The sequence below is a fragment of the Spermophilus citellus genome, assembly GCF_964194105.1.
Source record: "Spermophilus citellus genome assembly, chromosome: 15".
Lineage (NCBI taxonomy): Eukaryota > Metazoa > Chordata > Mammalia > Rodentia > Sciuridae > Spermophilus > Spermophilus citellus.
Window position 1 is genome coordinate 36,438,180 of NC_138195.1, and position 25,255 is coordinate 36,463,434.

Here is a 25,255-nt window from a genome sequence, read left to right on the forward strand (position 1 = left end):
TAAATACTACCAGTTAAGTTTAATTAGTTCTCTGTGCAAAATCTCAGGTTGTGAAAACACTGGTGATAACTTTGGATAAAAATTAGAATAAAATTCCACATGCAGTTTGTTTTAAAAAAATCAACCTAGAATATGCTCTGAGAGAAAAATAGAGAGGGAAAAAATTAAAAAGAAATTGGATAAAGGAGTGAGAAATCAGAGTATGAAAAGAGTAGTTACTTTGTGAAAAGCCAATATGATTGTAGAAGTATTAAAATCCCTGTAGGAGATTTACAGAGAAGTCTGCCCTGGATTAGAACTTGATATCAAATAATTTAACTGAAGTCATACAATTTCTGTGTCATTTGTAGTTGAGTTAATAGCATATGTTCCTGGAGGATTACAGCCAATGATTAAGGAAATTAGGTTTTGTTTGAATTTAATTTAGTTATATAAAGCTGCTGCTATAATTTACAGCTTTGATATTTAATATTTAATAACCCAGATCTTAGAAGAATAGTAGATATAGCTGTGTCATTATGCCTTGAAATATTATTCCCATAAGTCATTTATATTTGCTGGCTGATAAGGATGTTCATCAATGAGATGGACTCAACACGAGTCCACTGATAAAGCCAGAGTGGTTTCACAGTTTGCTGAGTCCCTTGTACATTTCCACTCCATTTCCCACACCTGTAACTTACTGAATCATAATTTATCTGGCCGGTCAATTGTCATAATAAAGAAACATGGCCGCCTTATCCGGCAGCCGGCTGTGGGAATGGCTCCACTCTGCCTTTCTCTCATATTTTATGTATCTATGACTCTTAATTATGTAATCATTTAAGGTCTTAGGAATTTTTCTGTCAATGTTTTCTTTTTCTTGCCTTTTTCACTATTTGTCTCCTTGACTTTCATTTTATTCCTTTATCTCTCTGAGGTTTTAGTAATGATTCCAATTTTTTTTCTTTCCTAAAGGTATCTCTATTTCTTTATAGGCATTTAATTTTCCTTTTTCTGTGATTTACAAAAATTCATCCTAAATTTCTGATCCTTGACACTGGGTTTTATTTCCATATATTCTGATTTCTTTTTCTCCTTGTTTAAGAACATTTATATTGCTTAAACTGCTTTTATCTGTTAGAACTTCTGATTTAAACCATTTATCTCCTTTATTCACATGACTCTTCTTGTCCTTTTAGCTACTAGGAATATTTCCTTCACTGCAATTCTGGCCAATTTGTTCTCACTTGCCTTTACTTCCTTGTTTAGGATTCCTTCAAACACAGTACAAGTCAGCCTTTCAGAAAATTCATAAGCTACCATCTGTAATTTTAAAAATTTCAGAATTTAGACAAAGGACTCACTCAAGAATGTCTACGCTAACAATTTACCTTTGAGGGACAGATATTTAAGATATTTAAAGTTGGCCAATTTTTAAACATAAAAGTTTTTCAACTTTGTTTGAAGAAATGCAATTATATATTATGAGAAATGAGTTTCCTTTGTGTTTTATGCTGGTACTTTAAAAATTCGAACTTGGAAAGCATTTTATAGCAATAGTAATAATTACAACAATTACTATAAAAATAATTATTTTTAAATTATTGTGTGCCTTGGCAGCAATATTGACTTTGCTACTTTATGTTATGTGACTTTGAACAATTTACTTACCTTCTCTGTGCTTCAACTTTAAAGTACATAAAATGGGGATAACAATAGTACTCTATTGAAAAAGTTGTGTTATCATATGTAAAATACTTAGCATCATGCCTGATATATACTAGACCCTCAATAACAGATATTGTTTTCTGTATTATTATTTTTGTTATTACTGTACAATAAAGTACCAAATACAAGAAAATAACAGGTCAGAGTAAACAGTATGAAACAATAAAAAAATCACTGATAATTTTAGTTGTTTGCATAATCTTTATCTTTTATCACATTTTTTGTGTTTCTTTGGATTTGAAAATTCTTGGGTATTATTTGGAATACCAAATACCACTTACTGAAGTCACTTAGCACATCATGTAATCTCCTCTTCTAGCTCAAAACCAATCCAAATGAGAAGCTGGAGGAACACCATGCATCCAGCACAATTGAGGCAGCAAGTCTTTTTTTGTATATGAATATATTAATCTTCTTCAGATCATGAAAACCTTGAAGCTCTGGTGGTTGTTAAAAATTTCAGCTTTAGTACTAGAAAAATTGCATGTCTGTACTAATCTAAAAAGCAGAACCATGAAGCTCACTAAGAACATATCAAGAGATTGCACATTTTGAATTACAACTCCCTAATGTGTTTGAAGAGAAATCTTATATTAAGGGCTGGTTATATTGACCTCCACATTGACCTCCACTCTCTAAGGAGTTAAGAACAGAAGAGAAAGTCACTGGAATAGCAATTCTAATCCTCAGTATCTATAAGGGAAAAGAAGGAGAGAGAGTTTATTATGTCCCAGTGAATCATGAAATAAACCAGAACATACCATGAAAGAGAAAAAGTAAATTCAAACTGATAGAAGACAGAAATTAGACCTAATTTCAGTGCCATGTTTTCATTTATTCACAAACCGAACACCATTAAATATGGAGAAAGGGTGAAAATAACTTGAATGACTAATACAACTAAAGCTGGAACAATAGTGTGCACTTATAATCCCAGGTACTCAAAAGGCCAAGGCAGGAGGACCTCAAGTTTGAGGTCAGTTTGGGTAACTTAGTAAGACCTTGTTTCAAAATTAAGAAAGGAATGGAGATGTAGCTCAGTGGTAGAGCACTTCTGAGTTCAATTCCCAGAACTTCAAACAAGCAATCAATCATCTGCTAAAGGAGCATACAGGCAGAATCTGTATGATATATAAATATAGAAGCAAGAAAAATAACAAATGTAATTTTACTAGGCACAGAAATATAGGCCTGTAGTACCAGCTATGTGGGAGGATGAGGCAGACCAATTTTTTGAGCCCAGGAGTTCAGAATCAACATGGGAAAGATGGTGAGACCCTGTCTTTTTTTTTAATGTAGCTTTGAGGTTATCAAAGGGAGAGAGAAATAAAATAATGATGGGTATTCCTGGGAACAAAGTGATATTAATAAGAAATAAAGCAATAGAACCATAGTTAAATCCAGGTATATTATAAAATGATTTTCAATTACATAAAACACTTTAAATAGCCAAATAGTTATGAAGATCTAGAAACCATCAGTATTTGGGGTCAGAAAATTTGAGTTTGAATCAGACTTATGCTATTTATTAGTTGCATGATTGAAGAATCATTAAGCTTGCTAAGCCTCTAAGGAAAATAGTGTTAAAATCATTTACATTACAGCATTTTAAGAATAGTTAATTGAAATTAATGCTTTGAAACATAAAGCATTATTGGAATGTAAATTGTTAATATAATTCAGCTTCTGCTTGACTTTTCCATTCATGATGATATTACTACTCTATCATATTTTTTTTATTAGCAGCTCTAGTTGTTAAGGGGAAATCTCTGTCCAATGTATATTTTAAAAGTCTAACTCATGCAGTGGTCCTAAAGCCCCTAGTGCATCATAACATTAAATTTGATCTAGTGTCCCATTCTATTTCTTCAAATATTTCATGATAGCTATCTTAATACCTTTTAAGTTTTTTATTCTGAATATTATAGAAGAAAATTCAAGGTTTGGATGTTGCCTTACTTAATGACATCATAGCTTTAGATTGTGCCTAGTTCCATGATCTACTCAACATATGATGCAATTTCCAGGATCTAGAAAACCTGGTAATTTTCCTCTTGACTGTCTTGAGGTTTTTAATATCTTCTGCAAAATCTAGTGTCTATCCCTGTGACAGGCTCTTGCTCATACACAATACAGCTACAATTGGCTCTTCTCTTTGCCAAAAAGAAGCCTATTTTGTTCAGATATTGAAGGTGGTATGCTCAAGAAAGGCAGGCCCCTCCATGAACCCAAGAGGTGACTTTTGGATAGTTTAAGCAAATTGTGACAATTCTAACATTCTGTCACTCTCATGGGCATGTAATATAGTCTTGGCCACTGAGATGCAAAAAGGAAGTCTTCTAGCAGGACTTTTAGAAAAGGTCTCACACTTAAGAAGATATCCAAGACCAAGATTCAGCTCTTTCTGACTGTGGCTTATTTACTTCGGAAGTTTTGATGTTTGGAGGACCTGTAGAATATTTGAGATGATGCTAAAAAGAAGATTAAGATTATTATATTATATAACAACCAACCTAGGATGCCTTTGTGGTTAATCCATTGAATTAACAAACATTAATTTTTCCCTTCTTGCATTTTTATGTGAGGCAATGTGTGATCCCCATTAGAAGTATAGCAGGGTCTATTGTATGGCCCCTTCCCCTCCAGCTCCCTGCCCTGGATGATCTGCAGCCACAATAGCTGTTTTCTGACACTGGCAGTTTTCTACCCCAAGTGTTTATACCTCTTCCCTTCCTGAAGCACAGTGCTGAACTTGGGGAAGATGAAGGTAGACACCTTTCCCCGTGAGCTGCACTCAATAGGGAATGGAATTTGGTGGAGTTGGGGAGTTAAGTCTCCCTGTACCTTGTGGGACATTTCTACAATGAAGTCTTAGTTTCCTAAGTAGAAACTCACATTTTGACACTCCATTTACTGGTTCTATACCCTTCCTTTCCTTTTTTCCCCTAATTGTGCTTTCCTTGACCTTGAGATTAGCTTCTTAGTAAATTACATATGTCCAAGATCTTATCCCACAGACTACTTTTGAAAATCTCAAATTAAGTCAAGTTGAATATTATGTTACCTGTAGCTGATGGCATTTGGATACAGATGCTGTAGAGCAGAACCATTCAACATAACTCTCTGCGATGGCAGTAAGTTTCCATATCGGCACCTTTCTTTGTGGTAACCACTAGCAACATGTGGCTATAGGACATGTAAGTTGTTAGTGCCACTGAGAAACAGAACTTTTCATTTTATTTAATTTTGATTTAAATAACCACATATTGCTACTGGCTACCATTCTTGGGAGCATAGCTCTGGATGTATTCCAATGAAGACTGAATGATAATAGACTTGCATCCTTGTCTTAAACATAAAAATTATATCCCACACCATTGATTTTGTGCAACAGAAATTGTGCTAGACCCAACTTGTAAAGAATACAAAGATGAATCATATAAGTTCCTGTGTTCCAGAACTAAATGTAGACTGGCTAGCACACAGATAAATAAATATATAAAAGAAGGATACATGTTACAAGAATGTCATAAACAAAGAGCTATGGTAAATAAGAAGATGCACAATTTATGCTGCAGGAAGCCAAGAATATTACACTGAGGTAGCATTTGAGCTTGGTCATGAAGATGAATGCATTGTCTTTGGGTGGTGACAGAAGGAAACATACATTTGTAATAGAGAAAAGAGACATAGGAAAGCAGTATAAACTACAAGCATGAAGGTCAAATGGAAAGGTAAAGCCACAGACCAAAACTATAGGTGAGATTATCAAGAGTACACAGAACTATGACTTCCATGTGAATAATACCTTGAATTTTATTATTCTGTGAACAGTAATCATAAAAGTGTTTGAGTTAATGTGACATTAATGATGATGTTGTTAGAGGCATAATTGGTTTGAAAGAAACGTGATTAAAGGCAGAAATTAATTAAAAGTTTACAGCATTGGTCTATGTAAGAAATAATGTTGATGTGACCTTTGTCAGTAGCACTCAAGATAAAAAGAAAAGGTAGGTTCAAAGACACTTCACAGAGGTGGCATGCCCTAACCAGAACTGACAGTAGGCTATGAGAGAGAAGAGGTGGAGATGTTCCAAAGTGAGTTTAAGGGAGGAGCGGTATTTAGTGGGGAAGATAATGAGTTTATTAAGAGGAAAGAGATGCTCAGAAGACATTGAGATGTGCAAAGACTGGTATTGGTGGTCAGCTATGTCAAAAGATGCAGAGAGTTTATTGTTTGTTTGTTTTGCAGTGCTGGGTATCAAACTCAGACTTGCATGCTAGGCAAGTGCTCTACCACTGAGGTACCCTCCCAACATGACACTGAGTTTGACTAGACAGAAGAATGTCAGGAAAATCTTGAAGTTTACTTGAATCTCAGGAATACTGAAAAGGTTTGGAGAAATCAAAGTGAAACAAAGGAATAGATTAGTTATTTTTCTAAGAACCACATTATGTTTTTAGCTAATAATGAGTAAAATATCTTGCCAGTTATCTTTGTTAATTCTCTTGTTGAAATGGGCTTATTATTCTGTCTACTGCATTTATTTATGGAGTACCAGTCATTGTAATGAAAAATAGAATTTTTCTGGCTTGTTTATTGCATTTTTAGCCTGAAAATGTTATTTAAAATATGAAAGAACTTAATAAAAGGAAAAGCTGATTATTTTCCTGGAAAAGGAAGCAGAATGGTAAAAATTCGGTAACGGATGCAGTAGAGTACTTCCCATTCCAGATCAAGCTGCTCATTCCCAGAGGCTGAGTGTTGGCCACTGACTATGAATAGCTGAGTCCTTCTCCAGAACCTGTCCTTGACCTTGCCCCTTATATCTCCTTCTCAGAAGCAACCAGTATCCATGGAGTCTGGTGTAACTCCTTTGTTTAGGAGAACAATCAGAGCCCAGGAGCTCCCTATGAAGTCTATGAAGCTTCATTACATTTCAACATTTTTTTAAGTCTTCACTTGATTTAATTCAGTTTATGATCTTTTTTAAAAACAGGTTTTACACACATAAGGTTTTTTTTTTCAATTTTGGTTTGTTATATATGACAACAGAGTGCATTGCAATTTATATTACACATATAGAGCACAATTTTTCATATCTCTGGTTGTACACAAAGCAGAGTCACATCCTTCATGTCTTCTTACATGTATTTAGGGTAATGACGTCCATCATATTCCACCATCTTTCCTACCCCTATGCCCCCTCCCTTCCCCTCCCTCCCCTTCATATTTTTTTGTATCCCTCAGTCCCTTGCAGATATTATTCCCATGAGCATTGCCAAATGCACTTACTTCATGCACATCTTCATCGCAGAGTCTGCTTACCCTGAGGAGTCCAGCCTAAAATGAACTGCAAATCAAAATCTCCTGGTATTATTTTTTTTTTCTTTGTAGCTTAACTAAACCATTTTAGACATTGTTTAAAACATCAGGATTCTTTTTACATTTGGAAAAGAAGATTAATGAGGATGACTTTTTAAAAGTTCTATTAATTTAATCATCATGGCACTGGTGCAATAATAAAGAGACAAATGAATAGATGAGAATAGATGTCTCAGGAGCAGATCCTACTATATACAAGAACTTATTCTATTATCAAGGCCATTGACATCACAAAATATGATAAAGATTAATGGCATAACAAATCAAATAGGAAGGGAAAGATTATTCAACAAATGGTGCTAGGACAACAGGATGGAAAAAATGAATTTAATCTTTATATCGTGCTGAAATAAATCCTAGATAGATTAAAAATGTTAGTTCACTTTCACTAATAATCAAGGAAACAAATTTAGACATAAGTGAGATGCTATCTTTCACTTGTCATTTTAGTAGAAAAGAAGACCTGCATGTACTCTTGGCAGAAATATGAATTGTTACAGTTTTTTAAGGATAATATGACATTTGCTCTGAGAATTTGAAATGTACATGTCTTTGAATATTTAAATAATATAAATATATGGAATAATATATACATAAACATGAGAAATAAAAAATTATGCTTTTTTTTACAAATGTATACATTTATGTACATATAAAAGTAAGTATATGCAGTCATGTAACCATGATCCAAATCAACATATGAAACACTTTCAGTTCTTTAATGTTTCCTGGTGATGTATCCTAGATGGTACCCTCACTTCTGCCAATTAGTGAATAAGATAGATTATATTCAAGCTCTCATAGAGTTTATCATCTACTGGAGGCAGAAAACACTAAGTAAACAATCACACAAATGATTATTTATTAAAGTTGATATCAGCATCACAATGGAAAACTATAAGCATGAAACATACATAAATAAATGTGTGTGTGTGTGTGTGTGTGTGTGTGTGTGTGTGTGTGTAATTTAGATGGGAGAAACTGGGGAAGAACAAATCTGAAGAAGTAACATTCAATGTAAAAAATGAACAGGAGTTAGCTAGGCAAAGAGGTTGAAGGAAAGAGCATCCCAAAGAGAGGGAGTAGTATGCAGCCTGATTTGGGAAAGAGTTTTGAAGTGCTGAAAAATAAAATAGTGTTGTTTAGCAAAAAAAAAAAAAAAAGGCAGAGCAAGAGATGCTAGGGACAGTCCCAGCAGAGCCTCAAAAATATTTAAGGATGTACATTATAATATACTTGGAATGAGAGACCATTCAATGATTTTAAAGACAAGCACATTTTAAAATTATCTTTGTGAGCTATTGTGAAGATAATGGATTGTTGCATAAAACAGAACAGGTGTTGGAAGAAGACTTACCTGGCAATTACAAGAGATGGTGATAATTTGCACCAGAAAAGTGCATTGGGAATAAAAATAACTTAAAAGATTCAAGATGTATTTGATAACCCAATCAATCAGTAAATGGGCAAAGGAAATGAACAGACACTTTACAGAAGAAGAAATATAATCAGTCCACAAATATATGAAAAAATGTTTAACATCACTAGCAATAGAGAAATGTAAATGAAATTAAAACTACACTGAGATTTCACCTGACTCTAGTCAGGATGGCATTTATAAAGAATACAAGAAACAATAAATATTCCTTAGAATATGGTGAAAAGGTACACTCATACAAATTGCTGCAATCACTTTGGGAAGCATTATAGACATTCTTCAGAAACTTGGAATGGAACCACCATTTAACCCAGTTAGACCACTCCTTGGCATATACTCAGAGGGCTTAAAATCAGCATACTATAGTGACACAGTCACATCAATATTTATAGCAGCTCAATATACAATAACTAAGTTATGGAACCAACGTAGGTGCCCTTCAATAGATGAATGGACAAAGAAAATGTAGTATCATACATAATGGAATATTATTCCGCTATAAAAAAGAATGAAATTATGACATTTGCTGCTAGATGCCTGGAACTGGAGACTATCATGCTAAGTGAAAAAAACCAATTCCCCAAAACCAAAGACTGATATGCAGAAAATGCTAACTCACAATAGGCAGTGGAAAGAGAGGAGGGGATGTTCACCGGATTGGACAGGGCAAAGTGGGGAGAAGGGATAGGGTGTGGGAATGGGAAAGACCGTAGAATGAATCAGAAGTAATTTTCTTACATTCATATTTGAATACACTATCAGTGCAACTCCACATCATGGATAATCACAAAAATGAGAAATTATACTCCATTTATGTGTGATATGTCAACATACATTCTACTGTTATGTATAACTGAAAAGACACCAGGAAAAAATTTTTAAAAAACGAAAGATGTATTTGAGACTTGCGCCCATCAAACTCAATGACTGATGGGATGAGAAGGATGAGGATTAAAGGGTTTATAAATTCATACACAAAAGAAGTTTGGAAGGCGATGCATCAAACTGCTGGCAGTTATTTCTGCTTTAGGTTTGGAGAAGAGGGGAATACAGAGATAGAATTTTATAGGGTTTTTGTTGTTGTTGTTGTTGTTGTTCTAGGAAATACAAATCAAAATGGTGATGGGAGTGGTGAGGCAATGGGTGTGGTAGTAATAGAAGAAATAGCTTAGTTATTAAATAACCTTGCAGTATCACCTACAATTTATAGTGTTGTTTAATAGGAATGAAATCAACAATAAAGAAATTGATCATTAATTTGATTTTATAAAATAATTTTATGATACAAATGAAAAATAGTAGTTCAAACTAAAAGGCAGAAAATAAACTAGATATGCATTTATAAATATAAAAAAGGACCCCACTATTATGTAAAACTATAATGCACTACAAATACAAATATATATAAAAAAGGGAAAATAAGATGGAAACAATTTTACAATGACAAGGAATTGAGATTAATTTTATATAAAACTTATATGAAGTATGAAGGGTTAGGCTGGGATGTAGCTCAGTGGTAGAGCACAGAGCACTTGCTTAGCATGTGTAAGGCCCTGAGTTCAATGTCCTGTATCATACACAGAGACACACACATACAAAAAATGGTATTAAGGGTGGTGTGAAGTTCCCCATTCTAATCAGCAGCTCTTAAAGGAAGAAGAAGAAATAGTTAATACACATGGCAGTCAAGAAAATGGGAACCTGAGTTTTTCCCCCCCTGCTTTACATAAACTAGCAGATGAAGACTCTGCAGGATGAGGTGAAGTAGAGGAAGCAGAAGACAAGCCATCTCAAGCATTATGGGTAAAAGATCAGTTTCAAGTCAAGGCAGATGGACATTATTGTACATAGGTCATTACAGTAATCACATCCTTAGACTTGAACTTCTACCTCAGGAACTGCATTCTCAAGAAACGAGCCCAAATGTAAAGAGATGTTTAATGTCAAAGGTGTTCCTTGTAGTAATTACTTATAACACAATACTGGAAACAATATAATGTATAATGGTAAATGTTTACACCAATTATGGCATATCCATGTGTATCATATAGTCATTTAAATTTAGTGGAGAAATGCTCAAGGTATGATTTTAACTGAAAGCATGTTTTATTTCTGCTTGACCCATCACCCTTCTTTGACACCTGCCCTTGTTAGTCACATATAGCCTTAGTCATGCCAGTATCAGAAACTAGATTTTACCCAAACAAACTACCTCATTTCAACCACAGGCAATCTTCTACAGGCTCATTTACATACTTGTCTTCCAGATTTTGCCTCTTACTTAGATATTTGCATTTAAAACAGATATCTTTCACTTTTTAGAAAACCTGCCATGAACTCAAGTACTTTGGATTGCTGAAATCAGTGACTCTGTATATGTCATAAGAGACACATTCCAGGAGAAATAAACTATAATCTGAAACTGAGATGTCAAAAATCTATTAAAAATAGAAAGAGTGTTATTATAATTGGCATTGTAGAGAAAAAAGAATAGTCATCATGAAGATTAACAAAAAGGAGAGCTGAGAATTCGTACTTTTCAATGTGTCTAGTACTTTACCCTGTGTGTAACAGACACTAAAAATCTATTAATAACAACGTTTAAGTGGTTTTTGTTTGAAAGTTAACCTGCTAATTTTCTTGTGTAGAACTTGCATAATATTGAACAGTGCTTACATCCTAAATGTATTTATTTTATTCCTAAAACAGCCAGTCTCGAAGGAAGTCTACTAAAAATACAGAGGAGTCCCTGGGGAATAGAATGAGGAAGATAAGAAAACACAATCATTCTTTCATTTATTCACATGCTTCAGTTTTTCCATCATAATTTTGTATTATTTTTAACCTTGTAAGTAACTGATACACATTAATTGTATTAACAACCAACAATAAAATAATTTAAAAAATAAATAAATTAATTAATTAATTAATTTTAAAAAAAGTAAATACATAAAAAATATTTCTATGTTTTATGTAATTTTTCACTGTTTTTAATTGCACAGGTATGGAAGGAACATATATTATGTATATACATATTTAAATTATTATATACTTATATAAAATGTATAGTTCCCATATATTACTTGTTCAAACCCAAGATAAGAAATAGCTACACAAAGCAAAACTCAAGATAAAAATAGTACTATTAACAGGGTGGCAGCAGTTATAATAGTAGAAGCAGTTCAACATTAGTAGCTGATAGAAATAGTGCCTTACATATGTTTGTTCGGCTCTTGTAGTTTTTAAATGGCCTTGCTTATCTCCTTTATCCTATTGAAGAGTGCTGAAAAGCCACTGTGAAGTCACTTCCATTTAACTAAAGGGGAAATTGAAGATCAAAGAATTTGCTTACAAAATGGTACACAGCTAACAAATGGTAGAACCACTGTAAATCTCTGTCATTTCATTCTTAGTCCATTTTCAGTTTCACTAGTTTTCCAGGCATACTTAATCATCTCAAGTAAACACATACCACCAATGGGCACTCCAAGTATTTGAACTAGAACACTATAATTTCAAGAATGCTGTATTTTTCAACATGAAAAAAGTAATCTAGGTATATGACTAACAGAAATATTGATGCCTGTAGTTTCTTGTGATTTTTATTTGTCTCATGTCAATGACCTTTCCAGAGTTGGTGAAACTGGAAAGGTATAAAAATAAAATTTGGTGTGTCCTTGGGACACACTGTAATTCTTAAGTGCTGATATACTCTAGTGGCTGAAACATAAAAATTGTCTTGCAAGGTCGTCTGGATTTTTTTTTTTCAAGAGAGAGTGAGAGAGGGGAGAGAGAGAGAGAGAATTTTTTTTTTAATATTTTATTTTTTAGTTCTCGGCGGACACAACATCTTTGTTTGTATGTGGTGCTGAGGATCGAACCCGGGTCCTACGCATGCCAGGCGAGCGCCCTACCGCTTGAGCCACATCCCCAGCCCCGGTCGTCTGGATTTTGAAAATGATTCCAATGAATCTTAAGTTTAACATAAACTATACAGGAGTTATTACCTCATAATAACTTGTGCTAACAGACGCCATCCCTAAAGTTATACTATCACTCGATGACAATTAATAAACCTTATAATAAGACTTCCGTTCCTGAGCAACTCACTTCTAGCCCAGTAAATGGAATTCTTCACTTTCTGTTGAGGCACATGTATAAGGGGACCATTTTGCAATTGTAAATTTCAGCATCCATGAAGTTTGCAAGTTTATGAATTTTCATGCTGTTATGAATCAGCATAACTGTCATTTCCTCTTTCTTTTCCCATTATTTCTAAAATTTTGCCATCGTCTGATGCTTACTGGATGCTCTGTTGTTCTGTAGTGGCCTGTTGGGACACTCCTCCCTGTCATTCTCCCTGTCATGTCCGCCTCATCACAAACCAGGGAACTTGGTACCCACTCTGACTCAAAGAATCGGTGAAAACCGATTCTTTCCTTGGAAAGGGATCACCCATTTTTGTTGAATCCTCCAATATTTTAGTCTTTTCAGAAGTATTTAAATAGCAGTTACACATGTGTTTTTGCATCAGTGGGCAATATTTTCCATTTAGATTCTTACAAAGATCTTAGAAAATGATGAAATGGATATTACTGCAGATTTTGAAACTCTAACATTATGTAATGAGTATTTTCCTGGACTAAACATCTGTGTTATGGATTTAACTGGAACAAAAAGATGGGAAAGTAAATTATCAAGAGTGAATACTATAAACAAGAATTTTTATATTCCAAAACTACTTTTCAGTATAAGACATTTCAGAAGGGAAAAGAGATGAGAAAAACCTTCTGCTCTTGAACTTATTAATGTATAGTGGTCTATGTTTGAGGTATTATATTTTCTTCTCAGTCTAGCATTTTTAAGAATATCTATTATGTGCCAAGAACTCTTAAGCATTTTACATCGATATTTCACATAAATATCATAGTAAATTTAAAGGCAGGTATTATTATATGTTTTTCCTACCTTAGGAAACAAAGGCTTAGAGCATATAAGCAACCTATCCAAAACAAACAGCTCTTAAGAAGCAAAAGTCAAGACTTAAAGATCTTCCTCTTGACAGAGTCCAAACCATTAGTCAAGTTTGGAAAAAGTTCCATTAAATTCTACTAGATTAAATAAATCTAGATACCAGGTTAACTAGCATCACTAACAATCCTTGAGGGATATATTGCCTCAATCATATTTTAGTTATTTCACTTATTAAATATATCTTAAGCCCCTGCTGTGTATTGAGCACTGTATAGTTCTTAGCATTAAAATTCCATCATTCTGGATACAGAGGGAAAAAAAAAACAGAAAGGAAATTATTTAGAATGAATTATAAGGCAGTGAAAGTCACACATTATGGAACAAGAATAAGAAAAGACTGTGCATAAATACAGTGGAAATGATATGGGGCCTGCAGCAGATTATGAGTTACATATCAGTCAGAAATGCAATGCTGTTTGAAAATAGCACAGAGGCATAATATGTAGTGACTACAAATAATGTTCTCTTTGTATTTAGCGATGGCTAAGCTTTTATAAGAACAAGTTGTTCCAGTGTGACCACATTATAAGCAAGAATTGGGAAACTTGGAGAGGGCCCAGAGTTTCATTTCTAAAATGAAAATAATTAAAAAGTGAGAAGAAAAGAAATCCTTGAGGAAATATTTAAGAATTTGGGATTATTTTGTCTCAAGGAAGCAAAGCTGTGGACAGGGAGAGCCCTAATAACTATTTAAATATACAAAGAAAAAATTTTAGAGGATATGAAGTGTTGTTCCCATTTTCCATTCAAGGAGAATAAAAGAAATATAGGCTTTTCTGATGATGATGCCACAATCATGATAAAGAGGCCATTCTTTATTTTACTTAAAATAAACATCTTATTCTTCTCTTGGGACTTGTAGTAAATAGGCATAAACAAAACCCTTAAGATTATCAGAGGACAAAACTTTCTCCTCTCATGCTTTCTGTGGTGCATGTCAAAGATTATCCATTTACTAACCAAAGACTTATGTAATTGTCCGACAGATATGATGCATCATATCCTGGAAGATTGTATAGCATCAAGTTCGGAAGCTCTTTTGGTGAGCTCCATGTTTTATAAAACTGAATTATTTGCCCAAATTAAAATTTTTAGTTTAGACAATGATCCATATTTCTTATTTATCTAATTTTTTAAAAAAATCAGAATATGTGACAATCTGACCCCTCATTCTTAGTGGACTGGAGATTTTGTGTATAGCATCCCACATTAAATAGCGCAAGTGCCCTACAGTGCACCCGAGTCTCCAGGATTTCCTACAGTGTGCATACCTAGCCTCATTTCACTCATTCCTGCCTTGTCTCTATAGACATTCAACTCTACATTTATTGGGCATAAGTTACATAAGTTAAAAGGAACAGTGAAAGGACCACTCAATGACTTTGGCAAACCTAGTTAACATACACAGTTGCCCTGGGACTCTCTCACTCACCTTTTATTTAGAGCTACATAACAAAATTCATGCTAGTATAAGAGTCTCTGAACAGGAGAGCACAAAAAAGAGGCACAAAGAGGAGCTAACACTGCATGGTCTTCCAAAAATATTGTATGGAGCCAGGCTTCTTTAGCTAATATTGGGCTAGTGTGCCAGGAGTGACTGCAAGCCACAAAAAAACTATGACAACTTAGTCTTCTCAGGATCATTTTCAGTCAAGGATGAGTAATTCAAAACATAATTTTTCCCAATCAACAAATGGGCCAAGGACCTAAACAGACACTTCTCAGAGGAGGACATACAATCAATCAACAAGTACATGAAAAAATGCTCGCCATCTCTAGCAATCAGAGAAATGCAAATCAAAACCACCCTAAGATACCATCTCACTCCAGTAAGATTGGCAGCCATTATGAAGTCAAACAACAACAAGTGCTGGCGAGGATGTGGGGAAAAGGGTACACTTGTACATTGTTGGTGGGACTGCAAATTGGTGCAACCAATTTGGAAAGCAGTATGGAGATTTCTTGGAAAGCTGGGAATGGAACCACCATTTGATCCAGCTATTCCCCTTCTGGGTCTATTCCCTAAAGACCTAAAAACAGCATGCTACAGGGACACTGCTACATCGATGTTCATAGCAGTACAATTCACAATAGCAAGACTGTGGAAGCAACCTAGATGCCCTTCAATCGACGAATGGATAAAAAAAAATGTGGCATTTATACACAATGGAGTATTACTCTGCATTAAAAAATGACAAAATTATAGAATTTGGAGGGAAATGGATGGCATTAGAGCAGATTATGCTAAGTGAAGCTAGCCAAGCCCTAAAAAACAAATGCCCAATGTCTTCTTTGATATAAGGAGAGTAACTAAGAACAGACTAGGGAAGAAAATCATGAGAAGATGACTAACATTAAACAGGGATGAGAGGTGGGAGGGACAGGGAGAGAGAAGGGAAATTGCTTGGAAATGGAAGGAGACCCTTAGGGTTATACAAAATTACATACAAGAGGAAGTGAGGGGAAAGGGAAAAATAATAGAAGGGGGAGAAATGAATTACAGTAGAGGGGGTAGAGAGAGAAGAGGGGAGGGGAGGGGAGGGGAGGGGGGATAGTAGAGGATAGGAAAGGCAGAAGAGTACAACAGACATGAGTATGTCAATATGTAAATCACTGGAAGTGTAACTGATGTGACTGCAATCTGTATACGGGGTAAAAATGGGAGTTCATAACCCACTTGAATCAAAGTGTGAAATATGATATATCAAGAACTATGTAATGTTTTGAACAACCAATTAAAAAAACATAATTTTCATATCAAAATGTATTATTATGGCACGAAGAAATCCAGACCATATATAAGAGAAAGCATGAAATTTCAAAGGCATTTGTCATTTGTAACAGTGAACCATGATTCATGTGCTTGTATCATAAGTCAGTACTTTGTGTGCAAAGTAGGAGGAACATTACTAGGTTTCCATCAACTCAAAACCATTGCAACTGCTATGTTCTGTGGCCTCAACTTCTCCTGAATCTCATCTCAGAATTCTTATAGACACAAGCATATGAGCAAATCTTACTTAAGATCATTCCCAATGAAATGAAGCAACTCTCTACCTGGAATGCTATTTTTAGAATGATCTTCACTTGAAGCTCTAGTTCACTACAATTATCTTGATCAAGGCCACATTTCTGGAGTCAGATTGCTGGGACTCAGTATCACTCAATAGCTATGTGATTTTTTTTTTCTGGTAACCTGAGATTGAATTCAGGGACACTCACCCACTGAGCCACATCTCCAGCCCTATTTTGTATTTTATTTATTTCTTACAAAGATGCTTAGCACCTTGCTTTTGCTCAGGCTGGCTTTGAACTTGCCATCCTCCTGCATCAACCTCCCTAGCCACTGGGATTATAACTATGTGATATTGAATGAGTAACTTAACCTCTGGGGTCTCCAGTTTCTTCACAAGTCCTTCATATGATTATTAAAAGTTTTAAAGGTTCCAACTTTTATAAGAAATCTATAATAATATCTGGAATACAAACCTTACTACTGGAATCACTTAAGTACTATTCATTTATTATTATTTTTTATTACTAGAAATTTATAAAGTTCTGTTTTTATAATGTTTTGTTTTTAGGTAGAAGAAATATTACTATTCATATAAGGAGCTTAATAATCTCATCTTGAGATAAGTACCTTGTGTGGAATATCTCTCATCAACCCTCTAGTGCACAAAAAAGAGTGACCACCTTTGGTTTATCATTATAAGGGAAAGCAGAGTACCAAAAAATGATACCCTCTAACTATAAACAGCTATTTAAGTGTGTTTTGGTATCTCAAAAAGCAATAAAAAAATGAGAACAAATGGAAGTCCTGCCAAATAGCATTTGTTTCAGAAATGTGAAAGATTTGATCTCTAGCATTTATTTGAAGATCACATTTTAAATAAAAGAATCAACATTTACTGCCCTGTTGTATTCAGCGGCATTTAATAAGGCCAATTGTACATATTTACCTCTGGGTAATTTTTTTCATTTCCAATTTTTGGGGATTTGTTTTTTGTCTGAAAGATTTTTAAAAGTACGGGTTCTGTTCCAAAACCATATATAAAAGTTGAACTGTACCCAATCAGATGACAAAAGCCTATTGTAAGAATAGGACCCATGGTTTTGCTCTATTATAATATATTCCATAATTAAAAGACAGTAAATGCCTTCCAATATCAGGTTTTTATGATTAGTTTTGCCAAGTAATCTATAAGTAATTTATAACCATTTTAAGATTATAAATCTCAATTGACTTTATTTTGTGTTTCTAAAAATGGGCAATGATTCATTCCATAAAGTAGAAAGTGTTCCCTCAAAAATTTAGGCCACAGGATCACTTTACAGTCTTAAAAACTGCTAAGAATCCCAAAGAGCTTTCATTCATACAGATTATAACAATAAATATTTACATAATTTTGAAATTATAAACTGAGGAATTGTTAAAATAGTATTGTTTAAATAGCATTAAATAACATTAAACAAAATGCCTTCTAAAATAAATGAAATAATTTTTCTGAAAAATAACTCTATTTTCCAAAGTCTATTAGTGACAAGACTAGCACTATTTCACATTTTTCCCAAGTCTTTCAACATCTGATTTTAGAGAATTCAGCTAAGTTCTCATATCATCAATATGTTGATATTATATATAATATGGTGATATATCATTTAATATGTTGCATTGTATGTTTAGGATAAAGCATGGGGAGGGTCTTCACAGATATCTATTTTGGAACAGAAGAAGTATTTTAATAGGCATTTTAGACAACGTGTATATCCTTTTTTGGTACTATACTCAAAACTGGAAAGTGGTAGTTTCTCAAAGTTGAGTTGCATAACATCATGCATTGGCTATTTGGGAAATTTGACTCACTAAGTGACAAAACATATACAAATTTCATTTATTAATATACATCAGTCTTAACAAGAAAGTTTGTAAGAAATGAGATGCTGTCAAACTCATGGTGACAGATTTTCCAAACTTCTAAATTTTTGCTTGAAACCTCAAATGTTATCATTCAGAATGAGAGTTGTTTTTTTCTTTCCCTGAAGTAGGAGGTTCATTGATTTATTTTTAAGAAAGTATTTAAATGCCCAAGTCAGAATAACTATATCCTGTGTAGTTCATGCTTTCAAGTAAGAGATGTGTTCCATGAACAAGTGTGTACCTGAGTTTGTAACTCTTTCCACAAGTATTTTCTTTTCCTGATGGCAACCATCACACAGTGTAATTTCTGTAATTCTACGTGCAATTTCCATTTTATCACTCAAAATATTAAACATTCAAAATATTTAATAAAATCCAAGGTTGGGATTTCATAAAATTAACAATTCTTACTGTATCATCAAGGATATTGATGACGTTGTCTTTTATTTATTTTATTAAATGTTTGTAATAGATTACTAAATGTTAGGACATGCTAGTAACAGATACTATTGATACCATGTAATGCAGTATCCCTGTCTCGGGTCATGCCAAGGGAACAACAGTTCAACTTATCAATCCTGATGACCATCACTTCAAGTCCAATCGGAAGAAGTGACAACATCTGAGTGTTATTAAAAAAACAATTTTGATTTCATGGATCCCTTGAAATGGTCTCGGGTCAAACTGCAGACCCAAACTGCAAACTTTTGATGTAACCTAAAGGGAACTTTCTCTTGTCACCTTAACAATCTGTTTGGCGTTCCTTCTTTTTGCATCTCTTGTCAATATCTTAGATCATCACTCTTATTTTTTATTATATGTTTACCTCTCCACATATTTGGAATGGCTTCTCCAGGAGATGGTACAATTAATTGCTACTTAGAATGTGGTCTGTGGAATAGTTGCATCAGCATCACCCAGGAGCTTATTAAAAATGCCAAATTTCAGACCTCAGCCCTGCATTACTGAATCATAAGCTTCATTTGAACAAGGTCCTCAAGTGATATGGAAGCTAGTGTAATGCAGACCTGATTCTTTTTTTTTTCCAGGAAATCTCTCATTCCTCTAGTTCTGAAGATGCCCCAACTCCAACATATAGGGTTGGCTCTATTTTTTTTTCCTGTTACAAAGGTGGAGGCATAACTAAGGTAAGCTATTTGGAGGACACTATCTCTATGAACAGAATAATTGGTTTGTGAGTGGGCATGTATAAACAAAATCAGAGTCCTTTTTCAGAATGATACATATACTAGGAGAAAGAAAGTTCTCTTTTCCCTTGGGTTATTAACTCTAAAGATAATGTAAATATAGAATAGCTGTGTTTATCTTTGCTGCACATGTAGGGATGTTCTCAGAAATGTTCCAAAAAGGAGAAAGTCAGAAGTCAGATATGGGGAAGAGAACCTGAATAAAATTAGTTGAGTTCCTGGATTCAGATGTTCCTGAAGTCATATACCTTCATTATTTTTGGTTATATAAATGAATTGATTCTGCTTTTCTGGCTAAATTTGGTTTAAATTAGCTTTCCATTCTTTGTAACCAAAGCATTCCAAGATACGATGAAACAATATCTGTAAATACAAACGTGCCCCGAACATGATGGTCACTGTTGTTCATTATCTTAGCTCTCATTTAATTGAGCCTTTTCATTTTATCTTACCAATCTCCAATGCACCTTGGAATACATGTCAACCCTGGCTTAAATGCTCCAACTGTTCCTCACCATGGGGGTAGGTTGGGGTAGTGATATCTTAAAAATTCTTCATAGTATAGCTCCACCTACCTTCACAGCCTCATCTCTCAGTTCTTCTCCATATACCTTTAACTCATTTGCTGGTTCTCAATGTAGCTGTGTTCATCCTAGCCACCATGACTTTGCATATGTTGTCCCTACAGTATCCTAGACATCTAACTGAGGAACTCTTAATTGATCTTGAAGGGGCTTCTCAAAGATCACCTCCTCTGTGAAGTTTTTCTCAATGCCAGTTCACTTCACTTCCTGAGTCTATACTCCTTCTGTGCTCTTTATCAAGCCTTTGCAAATTTTACTAAAATTATTTACATATTGTTCTGCTTGTGAACCTCTTGAATTCAGAGATATCCCCAGACTTACTACAGAGCCTAAAAGTTACTATGTAGCCTATAAATGATTATTAAAAGTAAAAAAAAAAATAATGGAAAATAAAAAAGAGATTTTAGTCATTACCTTTAGTGCTGCCATTTCTTTGCCCCCTGACCTTGGCTAAGTCACTTGTGCCACTGATATTCAGCATTTCTTCATCTATAAAATGGGGATAATAGTGTGTGTCTTATCTAGTATAATAATTATATAAACGAATAGGCAGAATAATTGGTCTTTCACAAAGACATCTATGCCTCAATCTTTGTGACCTGTTAATATGCTACACTATGTGGCAAAAAAGACATGAAGACCTAATGAATTTATAGATCTTGATACGGTGAGAGTACTCTGGATTACTTGGTTGGACCCAATCTAATCCCATGAATCATTAAAAAACTGGATTTTTTTTTTTCAGGAGAAAGAAGGTAAAAGGGAAAGTCAGAAAGCTTCCAAGCTTGACCCACATTGCTGGCTTTTCAGACTGAGAAAGGAGGCCACTAGTCAAGAAGTACAGGAAGCTGCACAAATTGAGAATAACCTCTAGCCAATACCAAGCAAGAAAGCAAAGACCAAGCCCTACAGCCACATGGAATTTAATACTGTCAACAATGTGAAAGAGCTCAGAAGTGAGTGTAGCTCCACAGTCTCCATAAAGGAAGAACATGCCCTGCAAACACCTTGATTTCTGTCATCTGAAACATGGAGCACAGAGCCCACTGAGCCAACCTGGGCCTATACTTTTGACCTACTGACTGTGACATAATAAATAGTGACTGTTTCAAACCACTGAATATATGGTAATTTGTTGTGGCAGCATAGAAAACTAATGCATATATAATAGAGTATTTTATAAACTAAAAATGTCAGGGAAATATTTGCTCTTATAATTAGATACTGTGATCTATGGGAGACTTTGGGTTAAAGAATGTACAAAACCCATGTTGTATCTATTATAAGGAAGATAAGAGTGGAAGAAGAAAGGAAGTGATGTTAAACTCATGAATTTAGTTTGCTTTTCAAATGTTTAACTTTGAGGTTGTCTTTTTGCAGATCCCTGGAGATTTGGCCTTTCTGCATACAGAGAGGTTTTATTAAAGCTTAGGTCCCTTGTAAAAGCTTTTAATAGCTTTTTTTTTTAAAAAAAAAATCCTATCTCTGTCTTCTGTGCTATTTCCCCTAAATGCAAGAAAGCACAAAGATACTGAAGAAACATAGGAGACAAAATTAAATCAGGGGCTCTCCTAGCTCTTCCATTATTCAAAGCACTTAGTGGACTATAAATGATTTAAGAATGATACAACCAGACTTCTCAGAGTAAATAGTTTTCATTTTACTGATTGGTAAGCAAGAGAAAGAAGATTCCATGTTCCCATTAGCAAAGACTTTGAATTATCTTTTGCCAAAAATAAGAGAGCATCTTTCTTCCTGTCTGGTCTATTTTTTTTACAAAAAAAATATGAAGGCAAATCAAGAGAAAAAGGAAGGAGATTACAACTTTATTGCTGCTTTTATTGGACAGTTATGATATGCCAGCAGGCTACCAGACACTGCACAGAATACAGAAATGAGACCCTGAGTACACGGACTATAATATAAATGAAGGCAATTGGAATCTAATATTACTATATGTTCAAACCCAAGCCATGGTGTTTCTCATAAATGTACTTAGCACTTAGAGTAGTTGAGACTCCCAACATGCTTTGTAAACATTAATTAATTATGCTGGGCCCAATATTTAATTCCTCTAGTTAACAGAATGTATGTCCAAAAGATGAAAGTGTCAACCATAACCTGGTGCTCACTCTAATTCTCTAATTTGGGATTGTAGGATCAGCTAATAATAATCATAATAGCCGACACTTGTAATCTTCAAAACACCCTTGAAGTATTTATTAATCAACCATTACACCACCCTGTGGGAAAGATAAATATTATTCTCCTCATTTACAGCCTAAGAAATTGTGACTTCAAGTGCAATAGTTTTGCCCAGGAGTACCCCATAAAATTCCAACTGAAGAGAAGAAAATTAGAGTCCTATCCAGACCACAAAGGTTCCCAGTACCACATTATGAGAGGAGTTTTAAAATGGAAAAGCTCACAGAGCTTCAATAACTAGAGAAAATACCCTGGGGTACATCTAGAGAAGAGGAAGAGGACAAATTGGAAAGGATAGTCAAGATCCTCTTAGATAAAGTATCCTGCTTTGGGATTTTCCTTGACTGTTGACCATGCATGTTTTCCCAATCACATTAGAACATTCAGATCAGGAATAGTCACAAAACAGTTTTTAAATGAGATTCAAAGAATATATGGAGTTTACAGATACATATGTCTGATATACATGATGTTTTTATTTTTAATGAATGTATTTGAAGATTCAGCCACCTCATCCACACTCTGTTGGATATGAGATAATGCAGCCTGGTCATTAATCCTTTTGAGAATACCATTGAGAGATGCCTCCTTACACCTACCGGCAGCTCAGTGCATGGGATTCTTTCATTTTTGGCTTGTCCTCAAAAAGGACAGCTGGGTGAGGACAGCACAGTACCCCCAACTGTCTGAATCACTGTGGTTCTTCTCTGCATTATTTGTCTCAACTCCTATTTGGTTTCCTTTCCAACCCTGGTTTTTTTCTTCTGTCTCTCTATCTGACTTTCTTACTCCTGATTCAGAACATTTCAGCTCACTATTCCTCCACAGGGAACCTTCTCATTTCTTACATCTCATGTGCTTTTGACCTACAGATATGTAAATCTCTACAGTCTCAAACATAGATCTAATCAAATGCTGTCCCCACCTCCTTCTGACCCCTTAGTCTGATTTATGTTTCTTCGTAGCAATTATCAATTCTGAAATTATTGTTTAGGGAGGTAAAGCAAGCGGTTAAGGATCAAATGCAGGATCTTACACATGCTAGATAAGAGCTCTACCATTGACCTACCCTTCCAGCCCCAATATTTGTTTAGTTTTTAATTGATTCTTCCACTAGAAGGCAAGCTCCTTGAGGAAAATCTGTTTCATTTACTGCTGAAGTACCTAGTTCAGAGTCTGACACGTAGTAGGCATGGAAAAAATGGGTGAATTGATAAATTAATACATTGCAAACATATTTTCGTGTTTATATACATATATCTTTGTTGTTATTTTAATAACTGTATAATATTTCACTAATATCCAAATGTATTTAAGCAATTATTTTTTGTTTGTTTTGGTAAACTAAGGGAGGTCATGTTGCTCAGATGAGTCTAGAAAGGAGGAAAGGATCAAGGCTAAAAACCCACCCTGATTTTCAGTAGTCAGGGGCTGCTCTTCTCCCTGTGATGCAGCTGATTACTGGTAGCTACACATCTCATTTGAGCCTGGTTCCTGTAGCAGCCCTTTCTGGTCAGATGTCTTCCTGTTCCCAAATCTAGAGTTCCAGTTCCTATTGAAAGAAAGTAAGATATAGAACTAAATGCATGAAGCATGTTCTCTGTAAATGGTAAACTCCTTCCTACCCTTGTTGATCAGAAGGAGAGGTATTCTTTGTGTTTCCTTTACCCTTCAATCTTATTCTAGGTCTTACCCCTTTGGAAGCTTATTATGGACAGAGTAATTGATTTACACTAAAATATTGATGCAAAGATTTTGAACAGCCAAATATATTTACTGAATTTGGAACCATTAGGAGGAATTATCTAATATTGTGGTTTCAAAAACAGCTATGGGAGGAGCTAGAAAAGTCAGGGGTAAAGGGACGGTGTTCATGAGGACTCTCAAATGAGTCACAGTATCTGGAAAAGAATGCTGAGTTCATGGAGCAATCCAGTATCCTGTTTTTCCCCATCTCCTCAGTTAAAGTAGTAGAAGGCCATAAAAATATTTCAGGCCTATCCTAAATCCTGCCGTCAGTTTCCTGATGGCAACTCAGCATGGGAGTAACTGATGAAGGGTTTATGATCAGACTGCATATATACTTGACTAAGAATAGATTTTGGTCTTACATTGCTAAGAGACCTCCCCATCCACAATGCATACTAAAGCATAGCTCTGTTCTTCTTATAATTATGAAATGCAAGATTGCTAGGTCTATTTCCTAGAGGCAAACAGTATTAATCTGCATACCTGGAATGCCATTTCACTGTGCATCTTTGTAAAAGCATCTGTAGGTTTTGTCATAAACACATAGTGTTTAAGGAAACTAAATTAATTACATGCACTTTAATACTGAAAGTACAAAATAACAAACCTTACCTAGAATGCATATTTTATCCATCTTGCTGAGAGGAAAGACAGATGAAAGAAAAATGTGTACTTAAGCATTCATTTAATAGTGTGGATGGTAAGGGGCAAACATGTGTGGATGAAGAATGAATGCTAAAGACAGATATTTTTAAAATAAATGAAATAGAAACATTTGTGACTAAAATGCAAGTATAATCTCAGTGACTACTGAAACAAATATCATCGCTAATAAGATATTTCTGGAGGCTCACGAAAATATAATCAATTTTTCAGTTCATAAAATTTCAAAAAATTGAATTTACATTTGCTAAACCAATTAACAAATTCTAATTTACACAGTGTTGATGCTTCTAATTGGCAGCCGTGCATTTTTATGAGTCTTCTTGTTAATCTCTTATGGTAATCAAACTCACAAAT